This window comes from Hyperolius riggenbachi, chromosome 6, assembly GCF_040937935.1.
Source record: "Hyperolius riggenbachi isolate aHypRig1 chromosome 6, aHypRig1.pri, whole genome shotgun sequence".
Taxonomy (NCBI): Eukaryota; Metazoa; Chordata; class Amphibia; order Anura; family Hyperoliidae; genus Hyperolius; species Hyperolius riggenbachi.
Genome location: NC_090651.1, coordinates 333,474,182 through 333,502,147, shown reverse-complemented (window position 1 = coordinate 333,502,147; position 27,966 = coordinate 333,474,182). Strand labels below are relative to the sequence as shown.

Sequence of the window (27,966 nt, the reverse complement as noted above, 5' to 3'; positions counted from 1 at the left end):
TCATGGCTACTACAGTATTCACAATGATAACCAGCTCCTCCTAGTAACAGCCCAAGTATTCCATTGTCTTTTGTAGTAAATGAGCTGAAGTATCCAATATCTGATCGGTAAAACTACCAGCATACATTTATAGATGTGCACCTGACATGGCCAAAAGATACACCCCTCTCAGATCAGAATCTGATTAGAGGGATATATTCCTATCACACACTATACATAGATTTTTAACTGACTCCAATCCATTGAACTGCAGCGCTGCACTGCTCGATACAGTGCAATGCCTTGGGCCATAAATCTACCGATGCTCCCAACCCGCCACTGATCAAAAGTTTCAGTCCAGTATGATTTTCAGCTGAAATTTATCAAATTAGCGATCAGGCCGGCTCACTGTGGCATCGATTTCTAGCAAATTTCATCAGAGTGATCAAATCTGCCAGGAATTGACGGGGGGGGGGGGGGGGGAAGTATGGGCATCCACACTGTGCAGCACTTGAGTGGTCTGACGGCCTAAATGAAAACCTGCCACTATCATGTGCAAAGTAATAAGATGAAATAGAAAGCAATCATAGGATAACTTCAGCTAAAACTTCAGCTCAGAATAGAGCCATATGAAAAAAAGGGTTTCATAAATACTGACCAGCCCAGTCAGTGTCTGACTGGGAGGTGGAAAAACGTAGGAAATCCACCTGCTGGCCAAGCAGCAGTGAAACCCTGTGTTGCTGCTCACAGTGTAGACTTGCTGCAGGTTCCTATTGGGAGTGATAACACAGGGTTACTGCTGCTTGGCCAGTAGGTGGATTTCCTTAGTTTTTCTACCTCCCAGACCGACACTGAGCCCAGTTAAAATGAAACTTCACCTGACCTTTCTAACGCTTGCTCCATCCTGCTGGTACCAGTTGCCTGGCAGTCCTGCTCATCTCTTTGGCTGCAGTAGTGTCTTAATCACACACCTGAAACAAGCATGCGGCTAATCTGCATGCTTGTACAGGGTCTATGGCTAAAAGTATTAGACGCAAAGGATCAGCAGGACGCCAGGCAACTGGTATTGCTTAAAAGGAAATAAATATGGCAGACTCCATAGGTCTCTCACATCAGGTTCTCTTTAAGCTTAAGCCCAATTTTAGCAAGAGTATTTGAGCTCCGAATACAGCTGAGAAAGTTTAGGATGTGTGAATGGGTTTTCAATGCTGTCAGTGTTCCCAACTTTGGAGGCTTCTACAACCTCATCAGTTACAGGAAGTGAGAGAATGTCAGCAACCAGGACAAGATGGAATCAAACATACTTTATTCTAATATAGTGTGGAAGAGATAAAACTTCTGTCAGGCTTTTCTAGCTCATCATCTACCGACTGCTGGATTCCCCCACTTCCTGTAGCGTCATCAGGAGCAGGAAGGGAGGAGACTCTTGCTCAATGTCACACACGTAGACATATACGGTAGAATATTTACCGTAAATGAAAAAAAAAAAAAAAAAAAGCTTTCAAACTCAAAGATATGATCAATAAGATGTCAGTAATTATGCCTTTTAGGCACATTTTAAACAAATTCAATGAAGCCCAGAACTGGGCCAATCAAATGCGCATCTTGACAATTTGGTTGGCTAAATTCCAAGCTCCATACAATTTGCATTCAATTTGCACGCAAGCTGGAATTGTTTGGATGCCATTGTCGACTTAGGGGCTTGTACACAAAACCAATTTTGATTGGCCAAGTTTACCTGTTCCATGCAATATAAGGGCCAACAGATTCTGAATAGAGGTAGTCCCTGAATTACGAACGCCCGACTTACAAACGACCCGCCGATACGAACGGCATGGATTCTGTGTTTCCATGGGAACAAGCCCAAAAAAAATTTGCACATTATAATAGGGGGTACTGTAAAAAAAAGCACCCAATTGGGTGGGTCAGAATAGTAATGAGCACAATAATGAAAAAGCACAAGGATGAGGTGACAGTATAACGAGTGGCAGTATAATAGGGGGTAGTGGAATAAACAGCCACACATACTTTTAAAGACCATGGGCTCGATTCACTAACCGGCGGTAAGCCAGTTAGTGTGCCTTATCACTTAGTGGGCGCAAACTACAGCACTAAGTAGTTTGCGCCCACACATCAGTCTTAGTACCGCTCACTGCGCGCATAGCGCGGGTGCGCCTATATTAGTGCGCGGTGCCCCTCGATAACGGCCGTTATCGTCGCACCGCGCACTAATATAGGCGCACCCGCGCTGCGCGCACAGTGAGTGGGACTGCGCGAAGTAGCTTTGCGCGCACTAGGGGCAAAAAACGGCTTTTCACACCGGCACTAACACTTAGCGCCAGTTAGTGAATCAAGCCCCATGTCTGCAAAATAAATGCAGGGGTTCCTCAAGATCAAAAAAGGGTTTGCCGGGGTTCCTTGAGATCACAAAATTATTTGCAGGGTTCCTCCAGGGTAAAAAGCTTGAGAAAGGCTGATCTAGAACCTCTATCAGGTTTTAAATGCTGTCAGGGTCCCGGTCTGGGAGACACAGACCTTTCTTTGCATGCTTTGTGATCCTTTCACAGGAGAGAAGGGGAATCTTCTCTGTGGGGAGACACAGACAGCAGCAAAAACAAATGTTTTTCCCACATTACTATAAATTGTGATTTTTCTTTCTGTATGTGTCCCCGTTGGAGAGGATTTGCGGTACTTTACTTCCTGCTGTAATGATCTTGTCATTGAAACAGGAATTAATAGAAAATCTCCCCAACTGGAACCATGATGGAAATAAACACCAAGCATAGGTCACCTCCTCTGTAACCTGCTACACACTATACATTAGGATTGGCTAATCACTGACCAATTTTACCACCTCCATGTAGTAGGAGGCCCAACAGATATTGAATACTATGAGCAGATGTTGTAGAGAAGCCCTCATACAACATGGAGATAGTAAAATTGGCCAATCAGAATGGATAGTGTGTACCAGGCTTGTCTCACATCCAGGACTTTTCACCTTTTACCTTGGACCTGAACTCTTGCACACGACAGAAGAAAAACCTAGAGAAATGCACCCTGTATGTATTTAAACAGTTTAGCCTGTCTAATTCCCTTCATATGTGACTAAGTACAAGTGTAATTTGATCTCTTAGCGGGGTCAGCTCAGTAATCTCTGCTGCCTCCCCAGAGCAGCTAATTTGAAAACACAGGATGTTAACCCTATGTCTGCTTCCATGAAAGCAGGAAGTAGACATACTGCAGATTTATTACAGGATTTGTATCAGCTGTAACAAAATCATATTTTTCTTTAAGGGCTATAATGCTGTTGCATATCTTTTAAAGCAGAGAGGAAGTTCTGAGTTCAGGTCTGCTTTAACCATCAAACACCTATTCAGACAAGCATATAATCTATTATAGTACTTCTTCAGAGTCATATCCCATCTACACAAGCTATCAAGACATGCTGCCTTACCCTTTTCCTCACCTAACCTAGTGTTTCCACCCCTTTATTCTCTCAACTGTAAGCTTGAAAGGGCAAGATCCTCCCCCCTAGTGCAGTGATGGCTAACCTTGGCACTCCAGCTGAGACAAAACTACAAATCCCATCATGCCTCTGCCTCCCAGAGTTATGCTTAGAGCTGTCAGAGTATTGCAATGCCTCATGGGACTTGTAGTTCCACCACAGCTGGAGTGCCAAGGTTAGCCATCACTGCCCTAGTGTATCTTGACTTTGCGGTACCTATTATATCAAATGAACATGCACCTGCATTGCTTTCTGTATGTTATCACACATGAACTATGTACGTGTTCTGCGCCACTGTGCGTGATCTATGCATACATTAATCGTCTTAACGGCTGTCTATTGTACTCCGTACAGAACCACCAGTTATGATGGCGCTTTATGCATAAAAATCATAATTCTCTTAACACCTCCTCACGCTACTTGAACCTAAACAGAATAGGTTTGGCCGGAGCCCCACTTTAATGCAAGAAAATCAATCGGCACATACAGACACACACTTACGCAGACACGAACACACACACATACATGCATCCATACATGCACACACGTACCCGGTCTCTCTGCTGTCATGGTGACCGCTTGGCTTCAGCACAGAGTCACACACACCTGGAACCAGCATACAGCCAGCCAATCGGATTACAGATGAGATACGTGACCTGCATGCTGATATACCTGGCAAGCACAATAGCCACGCAAGTAGCATTGATATAAATAGGAAGTCCAGCCATGGCAGCCTTCATACTCCTAGCTGTGTGAATAGAGTTCCACCATAACCCATGTACATGTTACAACGCGTGTCAGATATGTGTACGGCTGCGGCATCAGTGCAATAAGGAATTTCCTCTTTAACAAGGTGTAATCAGCTCCTTACAACGGCACCCACTAAAAATAGCTATCGAGATGTATAGAGCTACCAATGAGAACGCAGACACAGTGCAGCAGGACAAGTGCAGACATGTAAGCGCTGCACAGAGATAGGCACCCCTCCCCCAGAAGCTCCAACATGCCAAGCAAGGTGGAATGACAATGTAAGCGTCGGCAGCGAAGCGGTTAACAGCTGGTTATGAACACAGCACGGCACATATGACAGCGTGTGTGTGTTATCAGCAGCGGCGAGCATGCTCTGCGGATCATACGGAGGAGACATGCCCTGACACACACCCCGGCTGCACCTCCACACGCGTACAACATGCACGGACGAGTACCTGTCTACAGAACAAAATAAAGGTGGACAGTGAAAGATGGCCACACAGCTTCCACGGTGATGCCATTTGCGCGCGCCGCTCTGCTGAAAATGGCTGCTTATGTGTCAGATTAGCATGGTACAGGCGAGTGACTGGCAGCTGTGCGTCTCTGTGGTCCGGTGCTTCAAATGAACGGGAATAAAAAGGGAGGTCTATAGGAGTGGGGGTCTGCGCTGCTACCCCCTGCTGCCTCTTGCTGATGGCGTGGATGGTCTTCGCCGATGATGATGATCAGTGGTGGGCTAGTGTAGCCAGTGAGAAATTGCGTTGACACGGAACACCGCCGCTGATACTGTATATTAAAGAGAATCTGTCATGCGCAAAGCAACGGCACTGCGCTGTTTAGCAGGAATCGCTTCGCTTTTTAAAGGTGAACTCCGGGCTCAGCTACAATTAATCCAGATGATCCCCTATTGCAGTCTGGTCTTAAAAATAATAATATCCTTTTGTTTTAAAGGGAAACTCTAGGTACAATGTAAGGCTACGTTAGCTCTGCCTTCATTCGCAAACGTCTCTGGTCGAAGACCTAAAGGGATTGATTTACAAAACTTTATTATCTCATCTTAGGGCCAGTTTCCACTATCGCGAATTCGCATGCGTTTGCCACATGCAAATTCGCATAGCCAATACAAGTGGATGGGACTGTTTCCACTTGTCAGGATTCCTTTGCGTTTTTCTGTGCAGAAAAAATCTGCAGAATTCACATACCGCTATGTGAATCGCATACAATGTATTTAATAGGGAATTCGCATGCAGTATTGGTATGCGAATTCTCATGCGAATTCGCATACGATTTCGCATGAAATCAATGGAAAAGCACACAGGCATTGCCATGGTTAAATTCGCATACATAGTCATCTATGCGATATCGTATGCAAAGTCACATGAAAATTCGCATATAACAGCATGCGAAATTCGCATCCGTATGCATATTTTTACCACGCCGATTCACACCGCACAAGTGGAAATGGGCCCTTACTTATTAACTCAAACTTTATCTCTTCTTATCTAACCTAACTCAGGATTTATCTCTCCTTAACTGCCTTAAAGCAAACCTGAACCTATTTTGAAAAAAGATAAAACCAGATACTTACCCAAGGAGTGGGAAGGCGCTGGGTCCTATAGAGCCTTCCCATTCTTCTCACTGTTCCCTCATTCCAGCTCTGTCTCACTGCTTAAATCTTTCCAAGATGCTTCGACAGCCTTCGGAAGCCTGAGTGCTCCGAACACAGACGGCTCCATACTGCGCATGCGCGAGTGCTCCCGAAGACAGACGGCTCCATACTGCGCATGTGCGAGTGCTCCCGAAGACAGACGGCTCCATACTGCGCATGTGCGAGTGCTCCCGAAGACAGACGGCTCCATACTGCGCATGCGCGAGTGCTCCCGAAGACAGGTGGCTCCATACTGCGCATGTGCGAGTGCTCCCGAAGACAGACGGCTCCATACTGCGCATGTGCGAGTGCTCCCGAAGACAGACGGCTCCATACTGCGCATGTGCGAGTGCTCCCGAAGACAGATGGCTCCATACTGCGCATGCGCGAGTGAGGGCGCTCATGTATGCACACTACAGAGCTGCCAGTCTTCAGGAGCACTCGGGCTCCCGAAGGCTTCCAAAGCCTCACATGGTGGAAGAGAGAGGGTGACAGCCCTGGAACAGGGGAACCAGGAAGGCTCTATAGGACGCAGAGCCTCCCCCCTCCTTAGCTAAGCATCTGTTTTTTTATTTTAAATTTGCTTCAGGCTCCCTTTAACTCATGGCGTATCTCTCCTTTATGTGCCTTAACTTATGATTTATCTCTCCTTGGGGCTGATTCACAAAGACGTGCTGTTGAATTATCTCACGTTACTTATTAATTCACAATTTAGTTCTCCTTAAATAACTTAAATGATTTATCTCTCCTCATCTGTTAATAATATGAATTATCTCTCTTTATTTAGCGCTTGCATTACCTTATGCTAGGTACACACAATACAATTTTCTGGTTTCCGATCAATTTTCCATAGAAGTGAACAGAAAATTGATCGGAAATCAGATCGGATCTGTTAAAAAAAAGTCGATCTGATAGTAAATCTGTCAGAAAATTGCATTGTGTGTACCTAGCATTGCAGTTAAGATGAAACATAAGAAAGCTTACCAAAGCAACCTCAGTCTGGTAGAATCGCTCTCGCCCAAACTCTACTGTTGGAAACAAGGCTGTGAAGTACAAAATTCACCAAACTCCGACTCCTCAGCTTATGAAACCACCTCAGACTCCAGGTACCTAAAATTGCTTCAACTCCACAGCTCTGGTTGGGAAAAACCTTGCAGTGTGGAGCACCGCTCGTTTGTTCTTACCCCCCCCCCCCCCCCCCCTCAAGCACCACCGCAAACAAATTTAAATCAATGGGCCATTTAACAACTGTTTTTGTCATCCATGTTCCATTTGTGCATTTTTTTCCCCCAGAAACAAAATAAAATAAGGACAACTTCTTGGCTTCTCTTCCCGCATATCACACGCATTTGTAATTGTATTGGCTGCAAAAAAAAAAGGAAAGCGCACTCGCAGAGCACCAGAGAAACTAAACCCGCCCACAATATCACAGGGACAAGAGAGCACTCTGCCTGACTCCTGACATCTGTACAGCAATCATTCCAAAATGCCCACCCAAAATCATCAGATCATTTTAAGCAGCGAGTCTCCAAAGCTTTTCAGTAGCATTAATCAGTACTGTATGAAAGTAGTCAGAGACTATTCACCTTTGGCCATGCACTCCACTCATTATTAATTCCACTGACGAGGCTCTTTTCTGTAAAGCTCCATACACACAAATTCATTCACTCAAAACAAAAAGAGTAACGGTGGGTTGCCGAGAATCATTCAACAAAACTGTGCCAACAATGGTAAAGATACAGCGAGCATCATTCATGTGGACCAGATCATTCTTGGTGGATCGGTATGGACAATAATCGCTGGTAGTTGTTTGCATCAAACAATTACAAATGATCAGGTGTGGCTGGTTACGCACCTCCAGGTCCTCATTTTAGTGCTTCCGATCCAATCGGCACACAATCATTGAGTCGTTGCGGAATTTAAACAAGCTCCTATGTTGTTCGTTGCCAACCGCCAGGGGTCGCTTGTTTCATAATGATGAAGCACCGATCCAGCGGGGGTATGGAGCTTTGACCAGACACCCCTCATCAATCACAAAGGTCTGTAGATTCCAATCACTATAGACTGATATGAATCTGGTGCTCAGGAGATCACTTCTCCCCCCAACACACACAAAAGGTGGCCATACAGCTAGCGGTTTGACTGTACGATTGACTATTCGATTCAATCATTTTATAGAAATCGAGAGAGAATCGACTGTGTTCCAGAATTCCCAATTGATGAAAAGTGGCTGATTTCGTGTCGAATCAACCAGCTTACACGATCAAGCAGGATGCAAGCTATCGGTCAATCGCACAGGAATCTGCTACTGTTCACATGTCATTCCATCGACTCTGAATCGATTTTTGCATTCAGAGCATGGAGACACTACATCACTCAGATCGAATGTGAATCGCATAGGATATTGTATGTAGTGTGTGGGTCACTAGTCAATTGACTTTCAATCAGCCATACTGAAGTAGATTACCTAATAAAGTCGATCGCTTTGTCGATTGAATCAGAATCACTAGATGTATGGCTAGCTAAACACTGACACACTAACTCACACTCACATACAGATCATATTACAATGGAACAGTATTTGGACTGGTGCTAGTCATCTTGATAAGCTTCTAACCAGCTGATAAGAAGAAAATAGCTTCCTGAGCGTACAGATCCAACAGAGTGAAAGAAGGCCATCCTCTCCTCTCTGGATTCAGCTGTTGGGTAAATCACTGACACCCAGAGAAGAAAGACGGACATACTACATTTCCCAGCAACCCTGCATTTCAATCAGGACTTACCGTTCATAGGAATTAGATGGTAAGTGGGGTTGCTTTTTGGGTGGTTTTTATCCCTAATAGCATGTGTTCTATATGGATGATCTCACAACCAAGATCATCCGGGCAGCACGGTGGCGTAGTGGTTAGCTCTCTCGCCTTGCAGCGCTGGGTCCCTGGTTCGAATCCCAGCCAGGGCACTATCTGCAAAGAGTTTTTATGTTCTCTCCGTGTCTGCGTGGGTTTCCTCCGTGCACTCCGGTTTCCTCCCACATTCCAAAAACATACAGATAAGTTAATTGGCTACCTCTAAAAAATTGGCCCTAGACTACAGTACTTACACTACATAATATAGACATATGGCAATGGTAGGGATTAGATTGTGAGCTCCTTTGAGGGACAGTTCGTGACAAGATGTATATACACTATACAGCGCTGCGTAATATGTCGGCGCCATATAAATACTAAATAATAATAATAATAACCCAAACTCAGCATGGACGGAGGGCTCAGACACACTATAAGCGCTTTTCTGAGTGCTTTTTGGCCCTCAGAGCTTTATGTGAGCTTTTTAAAAAACACTCCCATTGACTTACATTAAAATCGCGGTAAAATCACAATCAAGGTAAAACAGTGCAATTTTAATGCAAGTCAACAGGAGTGTTTTTTTTTTTTTAAAGAAAACCTGTAGCTAAAAGAAAAAAAAAAAAACAACAAACAAACAAAAAAAAACCCTGGGGGTTACTTACCTCGGAAGGGGGAAGCCTCTGGATGCTAACAAGGCTTCCCCGTCCTCCTCCGTCCCAGCAATCCAGCGCTGCGACCCCCCGAACAGTGGCGAGGTAAATATTTACCTACCGCGATTGAGCACAGGTGCAAAGCAGTAGAGCGGACACGATGGGGCTCGGCTATGTATGCCTTTGCCCGAACGATGATCGCTGGATCGCAATAGGTAAATATTTATGCGCAGGTGCAGAAATTGTCAAGCCTTGTTGTGGGGGTTACGGGGTGCCAGCGCTGGATTCCCTGAAGCTACAGAGCATGGGGAAGCCTCACTGGGACCCTGAGGCTTCCCCCTCCTGAGGTGAGTATCTCCCAGAGGGGTTTAGATTTTTTTTAATACAGAGTCTCTTTAAAAAGCTCTCAGAAAGCTCTGAGGGCCTCAAAGCGCTCAGAAAAGCACTTAGGGCCCATTCACACTTGAGCGTTTTGCCGGTGATTTTGGCAAACCGCTCAAACACTAGCACTTTTGAAAGCACAAGTGTAATTAAACCCTATGGGCCCATTCTTACTTGGGCGATTTGCGCTAATTGCCGCAAATCGCCCAAAATCGCAAAACGCAAACGCATCGCCTGTACAATTTTCAGGCAATTTCCCGGCAAACACGTTTCAGTGCTATAGAAGCGCTCAACGCGATCGCGGAAAAATCGCTGCAGTGTTCAGTGATTTTTCCGCTTAAAAAAAAAAAATCACTCACGTAAAACGCCGGTGGGGACTGAACGTCCACATAAAAAAAAATCCATCCGTATAACGCAATTCTCTGTGTGCTAATTCAGGCTGCACTGGTAATAATGCAGTACGATTTAGTTCATATTACAAATGGGAATCGCCGAACTCTTAGCAATTGCGATTTAAAGCTATTTTCCAAGTGATTTCGCATCATTCCTTCAGTGCTGCTGGGAAAATGCTACATGCAGCATGCTTTAGATTGTAGACAAACTGCAATGCCTCAGTGGGATCACACTCATAGGGTTACATTGTATTAGCACTTTGCGGTTTCGGGTGCCTGATTTCCTATACAGCTACACGCATACATATGCATTAACTCTGGAGCCACAATACATTTTAATGCAAAACTGCAACTGGAAAAATTTTACTCATGTGCTATTGATTAACATGGGCTGCCAGACCTAATGCGTTTCAGTGTCCGGAAACAAACTATGAAGTAGAAACGGGCTCTAAACTGTATGACAATGTACATTCCATTTCATTTTCTGCAGCCAGCTAAGGATTTACAGAAAATGGACAGTAACAGTATGGAGACTGTAAAAATACTCTCAACTGGCTGCAAAAATAGGAAGGAGGGCAGGTCTCACTTTGCAAGAAAGGTCAGATAACTGGGATTTATTTAGTCTGGAGAAAAGGCGCCTTAAGGCCACATACACACATCAGACCTTAGGCCACATACACACATCAGACCATAGTCTTTGGAAAATGAAAGATCACAGACCAAGCTTACCACCCTTCATGTAGTATAAGAGCCATACTCTACATACACAGTCTTTTCTATGGAGCTGAACTCCACATCAGAAAAAAATCTTTGCAAGATGCTGCACACACAGATGCTGTACAGACACAAAAGATCAGTATCTGCAAAAGATCTGTTCCTGCCAAAAATTCATTCCTGCAAATTGCAATGATAGTCTATGAGATCTGCAGATCATCATACACACATGATTTGACTGACATTCATCAGCCAATCAGATCCACCAGGATGGATTTTCAGATCTGCAGATGATTGCTTGATCTGCAGATGAATGTCAGTTAAAATCATGTGTGTATGATGATCTGCAGATCTCATAGACTATCATTGCAATTTGCAGGAACGGATTTTTGGCAGGAACAGATCTTTTGCAGATACTGATCTTTTGTGTCTGTACAGCATCTGTGTGTGCAGCATCTTGCAAAGGTTTTTATCTGATGGGGAGTTCAGCTCCATTGAATAGACTGTGTAGAGTATGGCTCTCATACTACATGAAGGGTGGTAAGATTGGTCTGTGATCTTTCATTTTCCAAAGACTATGGTCTGTTGTGTGTATGTGACCTTAGGGGAGAGCTAATTAACATGTATAAATACATCAGAGGGCAATATGAAAGCTTGGCAGATGAGCTTTTTGTCCCTAGACTTGTGCAGAGGACCAGAGGACATGCTCTGCGCATGGAGGAAGAACGTTTTAGCCATTTATTTAGAAAAGGGTTCTTTACAGTAAGAGTGATTAAGATGTGGAATGCATTGCCACAGTAAGTAGTTCTGGCAAATTCTATATCTGCATTTAGCCTTATGGTGTGTACACACTTGAAAGATTAGTGAAAGATATCAGACCAATTTTACCCCCTTCCATGTAATATGAGAGCCATACTCTACACCGGGGGTGCCCAATAGGTCGATCGCGATCTACCGGTAGATCGCGACCGCCTATTTGGTAGATCGCGGCCTTTTGGCCGCGTCCCATCACATTTTGCGGCTGGCAGCTGTCCTATCAAATTCTGCTGCCAGCCGCTGGCCAATAGGAAGCAGGGGAGGAGAGAGGAGGCGCGGCTGAAGAGGCCATGACGCGACGTCATGGCTGGAGGCGGCGTCGGGCACGCACGCCTGCCCGCCTCATTAAAGCACGCTGCCCGCCGGAGCGCTCCGAGTCCGAGAGGGGAGACCAGACATCGCCGCTGGAGGGAGGTAAGTGTTTGAGCACCCATCCTACCTACCTCTGCTAATGGCACCTATACCTACCTATGCTAATGGCACCTATCCCTACCTATGCTAAAGGGACCCATCCCCACCTACCTATGCTAAAGGGACCCATCCCCACGTACCTATGCTAAAGGGACCCATTTCCACCTACCTATGCTAGAGGCACCCATCCCTACCTACCTATGCTAGAGGCACCCATCCCTACCTACCTATGCTAGAGGCACCCATCCCTACCTACCTATGCTAATGGCACCTATCCCTACCTACCTATGCTAATGGCACCCATCCCCACCCACCTATGCTAGAGGCACCTATCCCTACCTACCTATACTAGAGGCACCTGTACCCAGGGAAGGGACCTGTACCCAGCTACCTTTGCTGAAGGGACCTATACATAGCTACCTATACATAGCTACCTATACTGGAGGCACTTGTACCTGGGGGCTGTTCATGACCGGGGGGGGGGGGGTCTGCAACACTTTAATTGTTGGTAGATCTCCTGGACTTGGCAAACTTTAAAGTAGCTCGCGAGCCAAAAAAGTGTGGGCACCCCTGCTCTACACAGTCTATTCTAATTAGCTGAACTCCCCATCAGACAGAAATCTTTGCAAGATGCTGAACACAAAGATGCTATACACATTCAAAAGATCAGTATCTGCAAAAGATCTGTTCCTGCAAAAGATCAGTTCCTGCAAAAATGCATTCATAGTCTATGATATCTGCAGATCACCATACACACCTTGTTTAACAGACATTAATCTGCAGATCAGATCCACCAGAATGGATTTTCAGATCTGCAGAGGATTGTCAGATATGCAGATGAATGTCTGTTAAACAAGGTGTGTATGAGGATCTGCAGATATCATAGACAATGAATGCATTTTGCAGGAACAGATCTTTTGCAGGAACGGATCTTTTGCAGGAACAGATCTTTTGCAGATACTGATCTGTTGAATGTCTACAGCATCTTTGTGTGCAGCATCTTGCAAAGATTTTTATCTGATGGGGAGTTCAGCTGAACAGAATAGACTGTGTAGAGTATGGCTCTCATACTACATGGAAGGTGGTAAAATTGGTCTGATATCTTTCATTAATCTTTCAAGTGTGTACACACCATAAGATGCTTTACTTGCATTGAAAGACATCCATGGCTAGAATTACACATACATATGATATGGCCGCTGAGAGACTTGGGCGCAGGATACAGCCGGTATGGCTTATCCTGCTGCTGCACAAGTTCCCGGCGGCAATACTACTCCCCCTCTAGGTCCACATGGATAGTGGGGGAATGATGTAATTACAGTGTTTTAAAAGCAACTTTAGCTCAGTCTTCTGATGGCACCGAAGTTACTGACTGTGCGCCACTATAGCTGTAATTCCTATAACGGCCTATGGTGGCGCCAGCTGCGCCCAAATCTCCTGCACTGTTATTACAGCGCTCAATAATTACTGAGTAATGCCTCGTGATGTTGATCCAGGGAATTTAATCTGATTGCCATCTGGAGTCAGGAAGGCATTTTGTTTCCCTTTTGGGGCTAATTGGATCATGCCTTATCAGGTTTTTTTTGCCTTCCTCTGGATCAAAAGGGATATGTGAGGGTGCAGGCTGGTGTAGTACTTTATTTACTGGTTGAACGCAATGAAAACGCAAATAACTATGTAATCTAATGTCTGGCAGCAAACTTTTTAAGCAATACTGAAGGAACTGGTAAAAAAGTCAGATACACATCTATGGAGAGGGAAGACTGGATCCCATAAAGCCTTCCTTGGTCCTCTCTCCATGACCGCATTACGCCATCAGGCCCCAGTGAACTTCTTCCACTAGCTTAGTCAGACACGTCTTTGCAGAGTCTGTGTCTTCAGATGCACGCAGGGACGTGACTGCTTCCAATGCCAGCCGAGACGTTACGAAGGCGCGGAATTTCAACAAGGCTGGACAATGGAACAAAGGGACAGGGAGAGGACTGGGAAGGCTCTATGGCAGTCTTTCTCAACCAGGATTCCCAGGAACCCCATGTTTCCTTGAGGACATAGCAGGATTTCCCTGGCATTAATCCTTCGAGGAAAGCTACTTCAGCTGGCAGGTTGAGAAAGTTTTAAAGTGATGTCCCTGGCTTCACAATGTCCTGTTCACTACATTGTCTGCCCATCCTAAATTCTAGCTTCCCTACTTGTTCTTCACTGGTGCAATGGCCACAGGACTGTTATGAGACATTAAAGGGGATCTGCAACAACAAATAACAGCCCCTGGGGGTACTTACCTCGGGAGGGGGATGCCTCTGAATCCTAATGAGGCTTCCCCCGTCCTCTTCACCCTCCTGGATACAGCGCTGGCAGCCCCCGAAAATACAGCCGACGCAGACGCAATAGCGGCTGTCTGATGGTCTCCGGTGGAAGTAGTAGAGCGGACCCAATCGGGCTTGGCTATTTCCCACTGGAGCCCATGGGAAAGCCGCTACTGTGCCTGCCCAGGAGCGAGGAAGCTAAATATTTACATTGCCGCTGTTCAGGGGCTGCTAGTGCTGGATCCCTGAGGATGAGGACGACGAGGAAAGCATCATTAGGATAAAAGGCTTCCTCTTCCCAGGCAAGTACCCCACCAATTTTTTGTTGTTACGGATCCTCTTTAAAATTGGTGATAATTAAAATGTGGCATGTAGGATGCCAGAACTAAGGATGTGTGTATGTGTTGCATTTTTTTTTCTCCATAGCAGTGCATTGTGAAATAGCTCTCAGTTAAACCACGTATATTGGGAAACTGCGCAAAGTGAAAGTGAGCCACGGCGGGGGACCGGAGCATCGGTGAGTGGCTGCGTGGGCACAGGTCGGCTGCAGGGGGCTGGCAGAAGCCCCGGGTATGTGAAACTTTAACAGCTTTCAGTTCCGCGTTAAGTGCTCTTGGTCCCTACAAGAGCCACCGAACCCCTCCTACAATCAATGACATAGAACATTCAGGTGTTCTGTGTCCAATCGCTGCACTTGTTTCAAGTGTGTGACTCAGGACACTACAGAAGACTAAAGATCAGGCAATGGCATTCAAATTCTTTATACGGGAATAAATATGGCTGCTGCAGCCTCTGGATTCCTCTCAGTTTAAGTTTCCATGGGGCGATTACAGTGAGTGGAAATATGATAAATTATAACCTACTGCTGTTTGTATACTTCTCTTTACTCACTGCACACTAAACAGTGTAGGCAACAAAACACATTTCTCACATGACGGGGGAGAGATCTTTTGTCTATGGCAGTTCTGAAGGAAGAAAAGCAATTGGGCAGGTCAGTAAATCTTGTGCGATCAGTAGTATGTGGCCGCACTAGGCAGATGGAGCTGTCAGCTCTGTTTATGCGCAGGGAAATGCCCTGGGAGCAGGCGAATCCTCCCTGTACCTCTAAATACCTTCTGACATCATCAAGGGAATCCCAGATCTTCTGACGCACAATGAAAAAAGGGCACACATGGCTTCATGCCTGAAGTGCCTGGAGGAAAATCAGTTCTTGTTGTCCATGGCAACCAGATTCTCACTTCCATGTCTGCAATATACTAGGGTGGAAAGCAGGGGAAATCTGTGGCCATGGGCCAGACTTTCATGCATGAAACCTCATGATGAAGCTGTAGATTCCAGGACCGAACACACCAAGAACTGATTGCTATGTTCTGATTGGCTGCTAGTGGGAGTGGTAAGTCAACAACTCTTGGGGGCTTTATTGTCTCCACCCATCTGTCACATTCATTACCACAGAGTCTTAAAGAGGTCCTGTAGTGACCTATTATTATTGATTTATAAAGCGCCAACATATTCCGTGGCGCTGTATAAAGTAAGAAACAAACATGGGGTACATAATAATACAGACAATGGTGTACACTAATATACAAAATACATAATTAGTGACGAAATACAAAGAATGATACAAAATATAGAATTAGTAATGACAGTGATAAAAGTAACATGATGAATAAAATGTATAATGATTTCCAAGACACAAAAGGGGGAGAGAGCCCTGCCCTTGAGAGCTTACAATATATAAAGGGAATGGGGGGGGTGACAAGAGGAGGGGTAGTTTACAACAAATATATGGAGGCTGTGTGTTTTAGGATACCTAGTAGGAGTGCAATTTGGTCTTAGGACAAACGGAAGACAGATAGTAGAATGCAGTAAATTATGCAGGATAACCACTTTTATGTTACTTTTAAAGGACATCCAAAGTGGATTTAAAATGATGAGGGAAAACAGCTGTATCTATCCCTATTCTTCTCCTAAAAATGACTTTAGATATCCAACAGTTTTAAATTTAAATCTAGTTTGTAAAGAGAACCTGAGGCAGAATTATTAAATCGTAATAGGACACAGAGTCATGTTCTGAGCACAATGACAGGTCTCTGTGTCCTTCTATAGCTGCCGCTAGTCACCCCCCTCCCCCGGAAAAATAGTGCTAGGCTAACAACAATCTGCTTGTTGCTAGCCTTCTGCACACCTGCAGCTTGTCAATCATCACCCTCCACGTTGTCTCCTTCATTACAGGCTCCCACCGCCACTCCCCGCCTCCTCTAGCTTCCTCCAATCGGAAGCTAAGCCGCGACCCAGCAGCAGAAACGCTTCCTATAACTATATATTGCTGTATTATTGAATACTGAAATTTAACATAGGCTGATTAGTTATGAAGACTGCTCCTCCCAATGCCCCCCCCCCCCCCCTCCCCAAGCATTCTGGGAGACCAGGCATATTTTCTACTGGCTTTAGAATTCTCAGAAACAAACATTTCGCAGAGTTGCACCTGACAGGATGAAAGGGCAAGAGCACTGTTTGCCCCATTCACCCCACATGCTCTGTGACACCCCTCCTGCATAGCAACAGAAACACTCTGTACATCCTCACCCCGCACTGTCATCCAAGGAATCTATTCCCGATCCCTGCCAGGCGACTTGCCTTGTATGGGTGTAGAGGCTTTATCCAATTCAAGGGATTGTTCCCCCAGTGTGACATAAGAGAATGTTCTTCTGCACACCATTTATATTCAGTTACCCTGTTTGCCAGGACTCTGGGGAGAAATTAAAATCCAACTGCAGAGAGTACTTATGCATATAAAGTAAAGTGGGAGTTCCTCTAACTTTGTAGTATTCCATTCTCTAGAAGTTGGAGGAAATCCCCTGCTTTCCCTGGAGGAACCACTTTTCACAGATGTCACCAGAACTCCTGTCCCCACTGGGATATTTGTTCTATTTCAATAGCAACAGAGAAATTTTTTAAGTCACGTTACCTGCTATACCGTGCCTGCTATTGTCACTGACACTGGAAGTGGCAATAAATCTCCCCAAGGAGTACAAAGACAACATTACAAATACCCTTTTCCACCAGTTACTTACTACTTAGGGCCAGAGCACCAGGACTGTGGAGTCAGTACAAAAATCATCCAACTCCTCAGTTTATGAAACCACAGACTCCAGGTACTCAGAAATTGCTCAGACTCCTCAACTTCAACTCCACAGCCTTACTGAGCACAATGCACTTTCTGCAACAACACAGGTGCTCAAACATTACACACAAGCGCATGGCACCTGCATTGCTCTCTGTTGCAGCGCTGTCTCATTAGGGTTGGTGTTCAAATTCAGGATCCTGCACTCGGAAATGCAAATTATGCCGGACGCTGCACTTGGGTACCAAAGTTAGTATACACACTAGCATGTGGTTGCAGTCCAAGCTGAAAGGAGGACACTTCTGAGTCACGTAAGGCGCAGTGTGAACAAATCGTGAGTGGCCTCCCGGGACCCTGTCCACTAGCCTGGGTGCTGAAGTGAGGAGTTATTCCGGTTTCCAAAGCAGGATCCCAGATTCAAACACTGACACTAGATAGGACAACATTGCACTGTGCTCAAAATGTGTACAGCTGTGTGCTGTGACAACACAGTGTTGCGCAGAGCATCATTGTGCCCATCAGATCAGGGTCGAGGAGTCGGAGAAATTTGTTCAGTACGGAGTTGGGGGATTTCATAAACTGAGGAGTCGGATGATTTTTGTACCGATTTCACAGCCCTGCCAGGGTTGCCAAATCATCCCGCTAAATACTGACACATTTAGGCTGGTTTCACAGTGGGACGTTAAAGTGCCACGATACAGCAGCCAGTAACGCAGCCTAACTCACAGCACTATAAAATCAATGTGCTGTTCACAGTGCACATGTTGCGTTACATTATAACTCTGCACATTCTGGGAAAGTGCAGCATGCTCTGCGTTATACTGGGCTTTAGCTGGGCTGCTTGGGCATGGTCAGTGACTAGCCACATGGCTAATATTCACTGCACTGTGGTGACTCGTGGTGGGACTCGTAGTGTTGTCCCGGGTCATGAACGAATCGTTCATTTGATCCGGATCTTTTTTGTGAGTCGAATCATCCGGATCATCACAATGAAAGATTCGGTTCACAATGGATGTCTGTCTGGGAGAAACAGGAACATACAGAATGTACAGTACAGGGAAAGTCCTGTCCTGCTAGTCATTTCACACCTAGTCTTCTTCCCTTGTAAAAGGATTCAAATATCCGGATCTTTTCAATGATCCGTTTCAAATGATCCGAATCCTTATGGTGGCCATACATGGTACAATTTTTTCATACAATCTTACCATTTCTATGTAATATAAGGGAACTGCCTAAATTATCCTTTCAGTATATTCACTTAATTTACTCTTATACTACATAGAAATGGTAAGATTGTATGAAAAAAATTGTACCATGTATGGCCACCATTAAAAACATCCGGACTTCCCATCACTACCCTGGAGCGGCTGCTTTGAGAGCTGCATAACGCGGTCCAACTTCAACACCATCATGCGTTGCGTTAGGGGCACGTTATGCGACCTTAAACTTAAACGCAACGTCTTGGTGGGAAAGTAGCCTTAAAGAGGAACTCCAGTGAAAATAATGTAATAAAAAAAAGTGCTTCATTTTTACAATAATTATGTATAAATGATTTAGTCAGTGTTTGCCTATTGTAAAATCTTTCCTCCCCCTGATTTCCATTTTGACATTTATCACATGGTGACATTTTTACTGCTGGCAGGTGATGTCACTGGAAGGAGATGCTGCTTGCTTTTTTGGCAGTTGGACCCAGCTGTAAACAGCTGTTATTTCCCACAATGCAATGAGGTTTCGAAGACAGTAAACTGTCAGGAACATGGTTCTGACATCACACTATGGGAGGGGTTTCACCACAATACCAGCCATACAGAGCCCCCTGATTATCCGTTTGTGAAAAGGAATAGATTTCTCATGGGAAAGGGGGTATCAGCTACTGAGTGGGATGAAGTTCAATTCTTGGTGACGGTTTCTCTTTAAGTTATGCTGTTTATGGGGCTGCTTACACAAAATCCATGCCTAAATTGAATCTGACTAGCCACAAAACCTGTATAATTCATATGTGTCCATAATTAAAGGAATGAGTTGTCAGTCATTGCTAAAGCCAATCAGCACCGCAGCAGTGTGGTCAGTCCCTTGCAGAGTTCTTTTCGTTCAGTTAAAGGGGGTGAGAGTGATAAGGAGGCTGCCATATTCTTTTCCTTATAAAAACAATGCACATTCCCTGGCTGTCCTGCTGATCCTCTGCCTCTAATACTTTTAGCCATACACCCTAAACAAGCATAACGATCAGCTGCTCTGACTCAAGTCTCACTCGATTAGCCTCATGCCTGTTTCAGGGTTGTGACTTAGACACTACTGATCCCAGAACATCAATAACACTGCCATGCAACTGGTAACAGCCTCCATATCCCTCTCATCTCAGGTTCACTTTGATTGCATGTAAACAGACACAAGGGATTTAACAGACACAGGTGATGAGAAGTATAAAGAATTCTTCAGACAAGAGAGAACACCTACAGGTGACTCAAGAACAGCACTGCTCTCACTCAGAAGCCACAAGAGCAAGAATCAGGGTCAAGCAAGGGGTGAGAGGACACTCATACAGGAATATGTGCATCAAAATTTCATAACATAATCCAAACAGTTTCTCAATGTGATCAGCTACTGGATCTCAGCCCGACAGCATGGAAAGCAATACTGATCTATTTCTGTGAGTGTAGATACACTTTTAAGCAAAGGACACCCACGGACATATGCAGTGGGTAAATATAACCGAGAGGACAAGCTAGGACACATATGTCTGTAGGGACATGTTCAGACATCTCTTCTACAGAATATGTAAATTGGGACATGTACCCACACACCCACGACAGCCAGGCAGAGAGAAAAAGATCTGCAAAATGAATCTACACTAGACCTGCTTCACTACTGATATCCCCAGCAAGGGAACGACGGACCCTTTTATCTGCAACCTCCCCCCTACCCCCCCCCCCCCCCCCCCCATTCACTAGTTTGCTACCAGGACAATAGGACAATAGCATGAAACACCTTTTACACTAGGACGAGGCATGTATCAGTTACTAACCTGTACCGAGGACAGGTTTGAACAAGATACTAAAGGATTAAGAGGTCACTTTACCAACAAAGATTATAATTATATTTATAGAGTGCCAACATATTCAGTAATGCTGTACAACATGAAAAACATACAACAATGGGGAGCATAGATATATTATCAGCTCAACATTCTGTACAATCAGGAGAACCAGTGACACAGGAACCGATACATACAACTAATGTGCAGTTTGAATAACATCACCAATACTGATTTTAGGTCAATAAAAGAGAGCAGAGGAGCTGGCACTCAATGTGGCCAATTGCGCTGGAAACAGGTAGCCTCCACGTGCTCCCAGCTTCAGGCAGAAATTGGTTCAACTGTAGATCAAAGGATAACACTGGGCACCGAGGGGTTAATGCTTAGTCAGTATTTATTCCAGTCGGTATAAAACACAGGCACAAGGGTGTGGGAGGTGGCCTAAAATATACTGACCATATGTCCCGCTTTAGCACGGGACGCGTCCCGGATTCGGGGTACCCTGTCCCAGGCTGCACTATGTCCCGGTAAACGTCCCGCTTTTAGCCGCGGGACGTCCCGCCCTTGGGACTCTGGCCACTGTACAATTCCATGAACTAATAGACGCCGCGCCAGTTCATAGCCCGCAGCCCCGCACCAGCCTGCATAGTCTTCCGGCAGGCAGAGCAGGACTACGGGAAGATGGCGTCCGAAGCCCTGTACTGAAGACTATTTGTGTCTCCAGTACAGGGCTTCGGGCGCCATCTTACTGTAGCCCTGCTATTCCATTCAGTACGGGAGATTGGAGGAGCAATATCTCCGGGGGAGCTGAGCGCCAGAGGCCAGCCGGGTGAGGAGACTTCTGTCTGGTGAGTAAATTATTTTTTTGCAGGTGAAATGTTGCCCAAATTGCGTGTATATTCTGCTGAAATGTTGCCAAAATTGCATTTATTTTCTGGTGTCTGGGGTAACTGTTGCTGCATTTATTATTTAATGGTCATAGTTGGCTATATTTGCTGCTTTGGGGTTACGGTTACGCTCCACCCATACAATGTCATGGCCACACCCATTTTTCGGTGCGGCGAACAAGGTTGGTCCCAGGTTGGACCCAGAAAAATCTGGTCACTGTACCTAAAAGCCGTTACAACCCACTGCTTCAGAGGCTAAAGGTCCAAGGACAAAAAGAAGCAGAGGACGACAGAGGCCAAGATGGATAGACAGTATATGTGAAACTATGAACATGCCTATGCAACAGCTGAAAGAAGCAGTGATTGACAGAGACATCTGGCGTGCACACAAACATTTGGTCATGAAGAGTCCAAGTTGACTGAATGAGGAGGAGGAGCGAAGCAGGCGATTTGGCTACAACAAGCGGTTGCCACTACTCAGCGACTCCATAGTCCGCAATAGAAAATTGCAGCTATGTGCCCCCAGGAGTTAGCTCGAGCGCAGGCACTTGGCTATAAAGTAGTTGAAAAATGGTAAGGAGTTCGACTCTACAACAGGCTAGGAAGGGGGTTAGAGTATATTCTAGCTGAGCCGCGGGAGTTAGTGTTAGGCAATAAGGTAGCAGGGAGTGAGGTTAGTGTTACGCATGAAGAGGGGGGGGGAGGTCATGCGAAAAGGGGGGGGGGGGGTATTAGGCATGGCGAGAACCGATGTTAGAATTAGGCGTTGGGGGAGGTTAATATTAGGTGTGGAGGTTTGAATTAGGCATGGGGGGGAGGGGGGGTTAGTATTAGGTGTGGAGAGGAGGGAGGTTAGAATTTGGCATGGAGAGGGGGGCTTAGTGCTAGGAATAAAGCATCATGTGGGAAGTTAGCATTGTAATAGAGCGTGTTGAGAGATTACCGATATTATAACTATCCGTAATATCTAGCACCCAAATTACTTGAAGCAATACTAAACGTACTGACCTGGAGGGATCTGCAGGGCCTTTTGGGAATGGGGTGAGAGCCAAACAGGCTCCTGAACAGTAGAAGAAGGATGTTTGCATCTGTCCAGCCACAGGCTCTCTGCTAAAAATAGTTGGAATTTCTTTTTCCAAATATCATTGGGGAGGGGAAGGAAAAAAGTTGAACTGGCATTTCAAATTTTCTGTCTTACTTAATACTGTAACTGCTGGCTTGCACAGTATGTACCTGTTTTAACTCTCAAACTGACTTGTATGATCCCCGGGAGCACCTGAAATTAAATCCCACCTCCAAGTTTTCCTAGGCCAATGCAAGTGCCTTAGGAAAGCCACAAACAACGGACCAGAGGCAAAACTAACAAAACTAAGCACAGAGGTATGTTCATGCTGTATCCACATACCGCTTTGCCTTGTTCATTCCTCTCCTCATTCCCCCCAGGCCCTGTAATCACTCCTCAAAAAATTACACTTTGGGCTAAAGTAGTTTTCAGACAGGAAGAGGCAGGCTTGCTGCAATGTTCCCTCCCATCACTCTCCCAATCCCTCCTCTTTGCCACCCCGTCCACTACCCTTTTTAAGGAGTGATTAAAGGGACGAGGAAATGGGGGGCGCCGACGACAATGAGGAACAGAGAGTACAGAGAGGAAAAAGTTACACAGCACTCCCGCCTTGCAGCGCTGGGTCTCTAGTTAGAATCCCAGCCACAGGAAATATCTGCACAGAGTTTCTATGTCTATGTGGGTTTCCTCTAAGCACTTGGGTTTCCTCCTGTGTCTCCCAAAAATTCAGATAAGTTAATTAGCATCCCCCCTAAACTTGGCCCTAGACTATGATGGACATATGACTATGGTAGCGATGAGATTGTGAGCTCCTCTGAGGGACAGTTACAAGTCTATATACAGCACTGCGGAAGATGTTGGCGCTACTTAAATACTAAATTTCAACAAACGAGACTCTCCCACAACACATCACTGGAACGCAGCATGCATCTGTCTCGTCTTTCCTCCGCTCAGGGTTAGATTTGTTCCTGCAGGTGGACATGAAGAAACATACAGAAATAATGTCACATGTGGACTCAGGAACAGACTGAGATGCCCAGACAGCCACCCACAGGTACTCCTACGCTTCCACGCTCACGGGTTTCCACCCCCTCAAAGTGCCGGCACAATCGCACTGCAAATGACTCTAGCAAAGAGGTGCTGCACACAGGCGGCATCTGCGGGTAGTGGCTGGATCACAGGTCACTGGCATGTAATGCCCACAGCGTATCCTCAGCAGTATCACATATCCTAATCTGCTGTCCATAGGTGGACACACACACACACTCACAGTGATCCCTGCAACCAAAACCCACAATTACATGCATGCAACTTTGCTCTTCACCCATGTAGCATGCAGTTTATTACACGCAGCTTGCGGGAAATTCACCATCCAAGTAGGACTGAATTACTTCCTATTTTCATACAGAACTACCTTTAAGCTGTTCAGCTATTCCACATGGAGGGGATCATCTGGCAACATCTACTGAACTCTGGCTACCTATATTGAAGGAGAGAAAGGTCTTCAGGCTACCTATAATGAAGGTGTGGGGGGTACGCTGGCTACCTATACTGAAGGGAAAGGGCATCTGGCTACCTACACAGTGGGCGGGGGGGGGGGGGGGGGGGGACTGTCATGTAGCTATTTCGACCCCACTACTGTTGCCTTGGACCCTCTTCTCTGTGGTTGCACTTCTATCTGTGTGTGAGCGCAAATATGGTCTGCACATGCTTAGTAGTGCAGAGTCACTCGAGCACAGAGGAAAAAGCAATGCATTGGTGGCTTTGTGCTATTGGGCATGTGCAAACCACACTCGGACATTCCCAATACTGCTGCACTTGGACACATACTGGAGCACAGCCACAAGGAAGAAGAGGGTCATAGGCAATATGTTCAGAGGGTCCCGATGCTGGAACAGTGGGCACCAGGAGGATCTAATATGTATCTTTTATTTTGCTTCAGGTTCACTTTATGACTGTACAGTATGTTTGCAGAGGGAAAAGGTTTGTGTAAGTTGGGTGAGAGGAGTTGGTTGAGTGGCTGTTGGTCAGTGGGCCTGGGCAATAAAGTGCACCACTACAGGACTTCACTAGAGCTGCCCCCCATCCTGTGGAACTCTCTCCCACTGCCCAAGCAAGCTTGTCCTCTACTTCAGCACCTTCAAACAAGCCCTCAAATCTCGCCTCTTCAAGAAGGCCTACCCCACTTTGCCTGCTTTAACTCTCTGCCTCAAACCTCTCGATGCAGCCTGTCCCCCCCCCCCCCCCTCCTTTTAGATTTTAAGCCTTTGGCAGGGCCCTCCCTTCTTGTATATCCCACCTGATCGTGCATCCAGCCCACAGAGTAACGTAAACTTGAATTACTTGGACAACTACTCCAGTGTATGATCTGGTATTGTGCCTTTTACTGCTTATTACCTGTATTGTGTTGTCTGTCACCCCTATTATCATTGCCTGTAACCTTATATATTGTCCAGTGCTACGTAATATGTTGGTGGTATATCAATCCAATTAATACTTATAATAATAAATCCAGCCCTGTCATGCTGCTGTGATTTCTGCCAGACATGGATGCAGAGTATGAATTCTGCCAACGTTATTATCAAGCAAATCACGGTATATTGTGAGGAAAAATAGTTTATTAACATTTTCAAATTAAACTGAGGATGATCTATACTATTTTGCAACAGTGAGTACACTGCTCACATTTTTTGTAAATATTCTGTTATACTGTTTCATAGGACAACACTGAAGATATGACATTGTAAAGTAGTCCGTGTACAGCTTGAATAATGTAAATTTGCTGTCCCATCAAAATAAGGCCCCGTTCACACGGCACGCATTCCCATCTGCGTTTCGGGAACGCGTGCAGGAGGCCGACACGCACGGCATCGGACAGTGCATAGAGTGCACTGTCTGATGTTCACACTGCATGCGTTCCTGACCTGTGCAGTCCGGGAACGCATGCTGCACGCATTTTTTTCCCAAAACACGCGGCTGTCCCATTCACTTTCAGTGAATGGGATCAGCCACGCAACGCATACAAACGCGGATAGCGTGCGTTCGTACGCGTTGCGTTCCGAACGCACGGCCGTCCGCGTTTGGTAATGTGACCAAAGCCTAACTCAACAAAGCCATTAATGTGTTAACTGCTGGCAACTAAAGTGAATACACCCCTAAGCGAAGAATGTCAAAATTCTGCCCAATTAGACATTTTCCCTCAAATGGAAGGCGGAGGAACGCAAGGTCTCTAACATCCACCAGCTTTATGATGTCATCATGGAGGATTGGAACAAAATTCCAGTGGCAACCTCTGAAGCTCTACTGAACTCCATGCCCGAGAGAGTTCAGGCAGTGCAGGAAAATAATGGCGGACACACTAAGCACTGACACTTTAAATACTTTTGTTGCCAGGGTTTTATACATTAACGGTTGTGTACTGAGTTAATGGGACAACACAATTTATACTCTGTTACACAAGCTATACACTGACTACCTTAGGCCTCTTGCACGCTACATGCAAATCTGATTTGCGTTTTTATTCAATTTTAACATGCGATTCAGTTTTGTAAACCGTTACTGCATGGTCGTTTTTTCTGCATTTTTCTTTTGATAGCATCCAGGGAAAGCCAGAATCGCTAGTCGGATTCGCAGTGTGCAGGGGGCCTAACATTGCTTTAAAGAGTCAGATCTTCAGTTTTGTTCAATGAAAATATATAATGAAATGCTTACAAAAATGTAAAAGGTGTACTCACTTTTGTAAGATTCTGTATTTGTAGAATTATTATTATTTATATAGTACCGACATCTTCTGCCGCGTTGTACAGAGTTCATTGTCTTGTCACTAACTGTCCCTCAGAGGGGCTCACAATCTAATACCTACCATAGTCATATGTCTATGTATGTATTATGTAGTGTATGTATCGTAGTCTAGGGCCAATTTATGGGGAAGACAATTAACTTATCTGTATGTTTTTAGGATATGTAAGGAAACCAGAGTGCCTGGAAGAAACCAACAATCTGTGCAGATAGTTCCCTGGCTGGTATTCGAACCAGGGACACAGCGCTGCAAGGCAAGTGCTATACACTACACCACTGTACTGTCTACTACTCTGTTTCCATTACCAATATTATATTGCGAGCAGGCCACGATTCATTGAGCATAGGGCGCAACTGCAATGCGAAAAAGAAAAAACCTATTGGTCAAATAATTCCAATTGCCTAATCACAGGCAATTCTTAGGGCCCTTTCACACCAGAGGGCTTTTTCGGCGTTTTAACGCCACGGCCAAAGTTGGCGTTTTGCTTGGTAAAAGAAAGTCCATAGACTTTCATTTTACCATTCACACTAAACGCCGCGTTTTGGAGCGTTGCGTTTCAACGCTCCCAGGCGCTTTTTCTGGGCCTACCGCGGCGTTTCTTATTACAATTGATAGTGATGTATTGGCGTTAAAACGCCTTGAAAACGCCTTCAAAACTCCTGCAGCCAAAATGCAGCGTTTTAGCCTTTTACCGCTGCCTGTAGTGTGAAAGAGCCCTTATAAGTATGTGTCCATGTGTATTTTAAATTTTAACATGAGTAGTCATTTCAGTCACCCCTTCACCCTGACAAGTCATGCTTACCGCTACTATCACATAACATAACATACACAAGGCAGACTGGTCAACCTCCCATCCCCACCTCCCCTGCAGTACCTCTGGCTACTGCTGCCCCCCAGGTCTCATGACTGCTAATATTCTCCTGATCTCCTCCCAGTCCAATAAAGATGGACATTACATAATGATGCAATCCAAACTATTCTGAGAATCAATAGCAGCAGCCGTCAATACTATCAACCATTATACTTGGAGCCGCCTGCCAACTTCAGATAAAGTGTGCCAGGATAGGAAACACACTAATGTAACAGTGACGTCACACCAGCAACTCTGTGGCAGTTCCGCAGCTGGCTACAGTACAAGTCTATGCAACTGCAAGGTTCCTGCTGGTGAGAGACAGTTGTTTGCAATTCCATAGGACAACATAAGCAGCTGCTGGAGATTTGTAACTACAGATCTGTCTGTGACATAGCCTTAAAGAGGACCTGAACTCTTGCACAGGACAGAAGGAAAAACAGAGAAATCCACCCTGTATGTATTTAGCCTGTCTAATTCCCCCTCATCTGTGACTAATCACAAACGTAATTAGATCTCTCAGCTGTGTCAGCACAGGAATCTGGAGGAGCTAATTTGTAAACACAGGATGCTAACCCTATATCTGCTTAAATGAAAGCAGGAAGTAGACAAACTGCAGATTTATCATACTAGGGGATTTCAACAGTGCTAGCCTTTCCAAAGAACTCCCCAAATACAGGCAACACGTCACAAGCGCAACTAGAGAAGGTAAGACACTTGATCACTGTTACACTACGACTAAGGACTCATATCACTCTGTCAGCAGGGCAGCTTTGGGGAACTCTGATCATGCTGTTATACAGCTTATCCC

At 45.3% G+C, this 27,966-nt stretch overlaps 1 protein-coding gene across 5 annotated transcripts in view; it reads right to left on the bottom strand.

Moving 5' to 3' along the window:
- CIC (capicua transcriptional repressor) overlaps positions 1-27,966 on the bottom strand; it is a 276,377-nt gene that overhangs the window by 207,969 nt on the left and 40,442 nt on the right. The window lies entirely within an intron of this gene.